The sequence below is a fragment of the Idiotropiscis lumnitzeri genome, chromosome 2, assembly GCF_059441095.1.
Source record: "Idiotropiscis lumnitzeri isolate Australia: NSW breed Sydney's pygmy pipehorse chromosome 2, RoL_Ilum_1.0, whole genome shotgun sequence".
Taxonomy (NCBI): Eukaryota; Metazoa; Chordata; class Actinopteri; order Syngnathiformes; family Syngnathidae; genus Idiotropiscis; species Idiotropiscis lumnitzeri.
Window position 1 is genome coordinate 6,483,491 of NC_142392.1, and position 6,551 is coordinate 6,490,041.

The 6,551-nt window shown below is 45.0% G+C and overlaps 1 protein-coding gene and 1 long non-coding RNA gene across 3 annotated transcripts in view; both read right to left on the bottom strand.

Moving 5' to 3' along the window:
• LOC148341477 (uncharacterized) overlaps positions 1 to 3,931 on the bottom strand; it is a 100,321-nt gene extending 96,390 nt beyond the window's left edge. For both annotated transcript variants that reach the window (XM_088289057.1, XM_088289059.1), the window contains exon 1: positions 3,892 to 3,931. The gene's annotated coding sequence lies outside the window, so the exon portion shown is untranslated. The remainder of the gene's footprint in view (positions 1 to 3,891) is intronic.
• A 386-nt stretch (positions 3,932 to 4,317) lies between these two features.
• On the bottom strand, positions 4,318 to 5,812 carry LOC148341478 (uncharacterized). The gene is made up of 3 exons (XR_015839956.1): positions 5,775 to 5,812; positions 5,102 to 5,269; positions 4,318 to 4,398 (listed from the first exon to the last, which is right to left on the bottom strand). It is a non-coding gene; the product is annotated as an uncharacterized LOC148341478 (long non-coding RNA).
• Positions 5,813 to 6,551: the final 739 nt, after the last annotated feature.

Genomic DNA, 6,551 nt, shown 5'->3' on the forward strand with positions numbered 1-6,551 from the left:
TTTTAGAAATTGAAGCTTTCCAGGTGCGCGACGTGGCCCTGAATCTGACAAGGTCTGAGTTATGCTTTGGGTCAAGTTCAGGGGGGGGTGGGGGGGCGTACTTTGGAAAAGTTGTCTCTTGCAAACTTCATCGGGAGAAGACGAACTAGGAGCAAATATCTCATCAAATTGCGGATCTAATAAAGTGTCCGGCGCGGATACAGTACATAGCTCAAGGTAATGCGAACGACACATCTCGCCTGTCCTGTTTGTGTGTGTTTACGCGCTGCCGCACATGCACACTTGCGGACACAAACAAGATAGAAAGCCATTGTTTCCCCTCTCGGGCGAAATGGGAATCTATCTTGCATTTGCTCCCCCTCGCCGCGAGGGAGAGATAAGGCGGGACGCCGCGGTAATGTCAGCTCTCCACCAGATGAATACGCCGGGACGGCGGCGGCTTGTTTTAAAAGGATGTTACCGCCGCCGCAGATCTGCAGCAGACAAGTCCGCTATCTAAAGGCCAAGGAGAAGGAGGGGGGGGGGGATCGTTCATACGCGGGCCGTTGGGCATCTTTATGGCGCTGCCTCAGGAATTGATGGCGGCCCGGCTATGGGAAGCCATCTCTTTATGTAGATTGCTGACAGCTAATGTCAGCGTTATCCCAAAGCTGCCATGGATCAGTCCTTGATGTGGAAGGACTGCTCGACGTTGACGCGAGCGCACGGCGCGGCGGCTGGGTGGCATTCCTGACAATCTACCGTACGCCCGGAAGACGTAGCGCGGGCGGAATTGTCAACTCGATCGGTTGGGAATTTTTGTGGCGTTATTGAAGCCGGATAACACTGTCGACAGCAACAAAATGATATTTTTGCTTTGGAGCTGACACGGGCCGACGATAAACCTCGAGACCTCAACAAGTGTCCTCCTGCATTTTATTTTTCATTCAATATTAGTTTTGTTGCATTAAATATTACTTTTGTTAATTCTGAATTTGTCAATTCTGACCCACTACAGCTTTACTGTGACTGTCTTTGGTGGACAAAAGAACCGCCCTTTGAAATCCTGGAAAAAGTAACAGGTTAGATTAGTCCAGTGCTTCTCAATTATTTTCTGTCACGCCCCTTCCGAGCAGGAAGAAAAAAAATATAATATAATACTATATTAGATATACTCGCTGCGCACAATGAGCAATGAGAGCGCCACTGCCAACTAGTGGAATGGATGTGCAATTACACTTGATTGTAGTAGGGCGGGGGAAAAAAGCATGTTCCCCCAGGACGTGACAATCTTAACAACCTGAGCAATTATTCTATAAAAAGGAAAAAAAAAATAAAAAAAATAATAAATCTCTCCTTCCTCCTCCTCATGCGCCCAAAAGTGCGCGTGGACGGTCGCGGCGCATATCCCCCAAAAGCCACCTGTACGTTGCATGAAAAGTGAACGCCGAGCTCGTCAAAGCTCGCCGTCAACACCTGCCGCCCTCGCGGCTTCTTTGCACAAATCCTCTCCTACACTTCGCCTGGAAAAAAAACACAGGCGGGCGACGCGCAATCATTCAGCGACACAGATCCGCGCGTGATCTCGCTACAATGCAGCAAGCCGGGCGTGCGGGAGCGGCTCCGCAGAAGAGGTAATTCTGTTTCTATTTGTTCGACAGAGAAAGGGAGGAGAAAAAAAAATAGGAGCTGCGAGCGGGGGCGACGGGAGGAGGGGGTAGAGGGGTGGGGGCGTAAATCTAACATAGGGGCCTGTGGCAGAGCCCCCAGGATCAAATCCAATTCTGGCAAGATACACATTAAGCCCCGTCAATCACAACAGTGTCCTTGGGATGCGGCGGAATGGTGATGAGAGCGGCGCATGTGGCGGGCGAGTCGTTTTCCACCACAGTCGGGATGTGGTTGTGTTTCGTCAGTCACCGAGGGTAGATTCAAACTTGACTTGACATGCGCGCCAACTCAAATGCAGTTTGTTTTCTTGTGATTTCTCACATCGGGGCGGGGCGGGGCGGGGGGGTGAAACATCGGTTGGTGTCAATTACCTCTCCCGAAAAATGGGGAATGAACGGTCGCAAAACAAAGCGGGTTATTTGTTTTTATTTTTTTGATTGGTCGCCGTCACCTGTCAATTCTCGAGCATTGGCCGTTTTCACGACAAGAAACACCTCAAACAAAGCCTTTTTTGGGGGGATTTTGACTGATTTTGCACGGCCCATTGTGTTCTAAAGATAAAAACATGGCGCTATGATGCAAAAAAAAAAAAAGGCTAAGACGTATAAATACGTCTTTGGTAGGCAGAGACTACAATTTTGAAAATGTATATATATATATTTTAGGGATTGAATGAGTTAATTGGGGGGGGGGCGCATCCAAGGGGGGCAGCTCATTAGGGCCCAATTATCTCGCCGCCTAAACGGGCCGTCAACAACTCGACGACTCACCAACTGCGGGAACTTCAGAGTGCACGTTTAGCTCGCAGCGATACAACACAAACTTTGAGTTGTGAATTTATCCCGGCCTCTTCAACTGTCCGACTTTTGACCGCATGAAAAGTAACAACGGACAAAGCGGAGATCTTCACGTTTGCGAGGAAAATTATTAAAATTCTTTTAAAGTCAAATAGTCGGAAAAGTAATATTTTTCAAGGACAGCTAATTGGCTCGATTCGTTATTTTTCACATCAACCCCCGCCCACCCCCGCCCCCCAACAAGATTAAATTTATTTACGCAAACACAAGCATTTCGTTTGTCTGCCGCTAATCCGCCTTGACCAAGTCGGCTCCAGATTAGCAGCACATAAATGACACCCCAGGGGGTCATCGGCAATATTTCACCCCTCCCTCTGTGATTTCATCTGAGCCGAGCGCTTGCTTTCATCTCCGCCATCAGCAGGGGGGGGGCTGCTTCTGATCACAGTCCACGCTGATCAATGAATAATGTAGCCGCCGGGCCGGGGTTTGATTGACGCCCAGGATTGCCTGACGCAACGCCTTCCCAAGCACTTTTTTTTTTTTTTTTTTTTGGTGCAAAGACACAATAATCAGGTCATTGCAATCTCCGACTGCGAGTTGGGTCGGTGGGTAGGGGGGGAGTGATTTACATGAATTGCATTTAAATTCTTTTGAAGTTGTTTGTTTTGCTCACCTTGGAAACACACTATTTCGACTTCTCCTCTGTGGTAAGACGTATGCGCACCCCATAAATATTTATCTACCCAGGGCCTGTGCTATTCTGGCCCAGTGTTTTGAACATAGCCACTGGAGATTGGACCTATCAGGGACTCGCAGAGAGAGAGAGAGAGAGAGGAGGGGAAGGAAAGAAAAAAAAAAAAAAAACGAGAAAGGAGCTGGGAGCGAGTGGCGGCGGATAATATTTTTGTGCATGTTCCAAAATGGAAAGTGGATGGTTTTTGCGTGATGTTTAATGCAGAAGGAGCAGGCCAAGTTTCAGAGTGCGTTTCCTTCACGAGTCACCCCACACGCCGCCAACGTTCAGGCATAAACGAGCCTCAGCAGTTCCTTTTTTTTTTTTTTTTTTTTTGCAAGGTTAGAGGCTTTTTCTTGCACTTGAAATTAAAAAGTGAAGACATTTTGCATGAACAAACAGGCGGGCGCCAACGTTGCCGAGAACTAGTGGAAAGTATATTAACTCGTTCACTGCCATTGGCGGATATAGACGTCAAAAAAAGTACATTCATTTTACCCAGACTGGCAGCGAATGAGTCAGACTTTTATTTCGTGGAAACATGAATTTGCCCTCCCTGAAATCCACTTTAAGTGATGAGAGGGCACTTTTTAGGTTCGTATAGAAGACTACATAATAACATAAAAAAAAAATAAACAAATAAATAAAATAATAATAATATTTAATTTAATTTAATTTAATTAATTTAAAAAAAAAATGTATCCTTACCTCTCCAATAGTGTCCCTCGCAACCACGTCTTATGTCTGTAAAATATTGAATAGAACAATCAGGAGAATTGCAATAAAACCCGACAGGAAACATAATTCAGCAGTTATGAGGTACTAAAACAGCAAATAGCAAAACGATAGCTCGTCTTGTTGACTTCAACTAAGCATCCAACAGCAACGGCGCGTCAAGCACAGAAAAAAAAAAAAAGGCATGATGGGGGGGAAAAAAGAGAATGAACCCCACGGCAATGTGAGGCTTTTATGCACACGTGATTTCTTATTTTAAAGTTGGAGGGCAGAAAGGCTTCGTTACTGGCGTTTGTTGAAAGGTCTGACACCCACGGTGCCGTTTTTGGCTGCCCCAGACTGACATGTCGGGACATACTGTGCATATAGCCTGTATGAGTAATCCTTTGTATGTGCCATGTGGGAATTTTTTTTTTCCCTCTTGCGTGGACACACAGGTGACACTTTGGAGCACGATAGCTGAATGGTACAAGGACTGCCCTGTCACACACACACACACACACATTTCTTTTAAAATTGACTTGTTTAAGAACGGAAAGAAGAAAGGAAGGAGGAAGCAAGGGTAGAGGGAACAAGGAAGGAAGACCAGGATGGAGGGATGATCGAAGAAGGGATGGTAGGAAAGATGGAAGTTTGCAAAGATGGAAGGAAATGATGAGTCAACAAATCAATGGAAAGGAAGGATGAAGGCTGACTGGAAGGAAGGAAGGAATAATGATGATGGGTGAGGAAGGGAGAGTGGGAGGAAAGGAAGGAGAAAGGATAACGTTTGGTTTGGTGGGAAGGAAGGAAGGAAAAAAGGACATGAGGAAGGAAGAGTGGATGAAGGAAAGAAAGCGGTGTGAAGGAGGGAAGGAAATGCTGAGGGAGGGAGCAGCAGGGGGCAGTAGGAAGGAAGGATATATGAAAGGTGGTAGCGAGGGAATGAAAGGGAAGAAAATGGAAGGAACCAAGGACACTATGGATGAATGGAAGGAAGGAAGGAAGAGAGGAAAGGAATATAGAAAGCAGGAAGAAGAAAAAGGAAATTAATTGACAGCAGGGAACGCAGGAAGGAAAGAGTGACGATCAAGGAGGGAGGGAGAAAAGAAAACAGCAAGGATGCATGAAGCGAATATGATGAATGCATTTATTAAATGTAAAGTATGTTCAATATGCGTGCTCAATGTGTGAATAGACGTACTTTTGGCCCCCACTTTTTATGATCTCAGGTGAGCTCTGCAGCCTTTTCCAGCTTGTTTTGGTGCTTCTGGACTCCAAAGTCAAAGTCACCCGGCGACGATGACGCCGAGCAGATTGTTATTCACGCTCAACTCTGCTTCCTCTCCACTTGACTGCCGTGTTTACCTCCCTGCACAATTAGTCTCAGGTGAAGACAGACAGACAGACTGCGAGGAGAAGAGCGGGCGACGTTGCGTGGCTTGATTAGCTGCAATTGTTTCGGAAGACGGGAAGATGTCTTTCAAACGTCTTCAAGGTGGCTCGCGTATAACTGAAGGGCCATTACTCGCTCGTTTAATCCCCATGATGCTACTTTCTCCTCTCCAAGTGCCTGCGGCTCAAAATAACAAACGCCGAATTGGCCTGAATGGAAAAATAAAATGCGTGTTTCATCAATTTTCGCTCGCATTTGCATCTTGGACGTGACTGGAACGTATAATGAAAAAAATAAAACAAAAAAAACAAAAAAAGGGGGGAACTGGCGTTTTAACCGCAAAACAAGCGCCTAAGGTGTGACGAGCGAAATAACCAAGACTTTTAAATTATTTTTTAATGTATGCATGCATAGTTTCGCGAATGAGTACAGTGGAACTATAAATACTTTTAGTTTTTTATCGAAGTCAAGTTTACCCTACCTTCGAAGAGGAGATGTGCTGATTAAAGGACAAATCAGGTGTGGGCAATGCAAGCAAACGACGCAACGGCGCAAAGGTGGGTTCACGGGGCCACAGCGCCACTTGGTGGCAAACCGTGGAACTACAATACTTCTTACTGCGGGCGACCAACCACGAATTGATTATAGAGTGATTATAGAAATAAAACGTGAGTAAATTAAATAGCTGAAAAGGCTCACTAACTGAATTCAACGTAAATTTCAAATAAATTAAAGCTTTAGAATAGAAATAGAAATAGAAATCCCTTTATTGTTACGACATTAAATGTCGATAAATGTCAATGTCAAATATAAATGTCAACTTTAATAAATTGATGTTTTTTCTGACACCTTCCATGTAGTTTTACAGGATCAAAAGCAAAAAATATATATTTAGAAAAGCAAATTAAAATATAAAATTATAATGCAAGGCGACACAATGGCCGACTGGTTAGCGTAATGGCGTCACATTGCGGAGATTGTGGGATTGATTCCAGCTCCGTCCCGAACGTGGTTTAGAAAATGCATAGATGAATTATAATCTATCAAAAGATCTGCAGGGGGTGATGTGTGAGAGTCTTGATTTCTACATTTTTTTTCTACTTGCTGGTAAGAAAGCCCCCCCGCAGATCCTCAGAAGTCCTCATGATTAATAAAGTAGCCTTCCGTCAAGTTTCATGTCTTCCTTTTCAAACTCTGCGGTGCACAAAACACTTGAGAACACAAGAAGTTGGCCAATTGACATTCAAATGTACATATT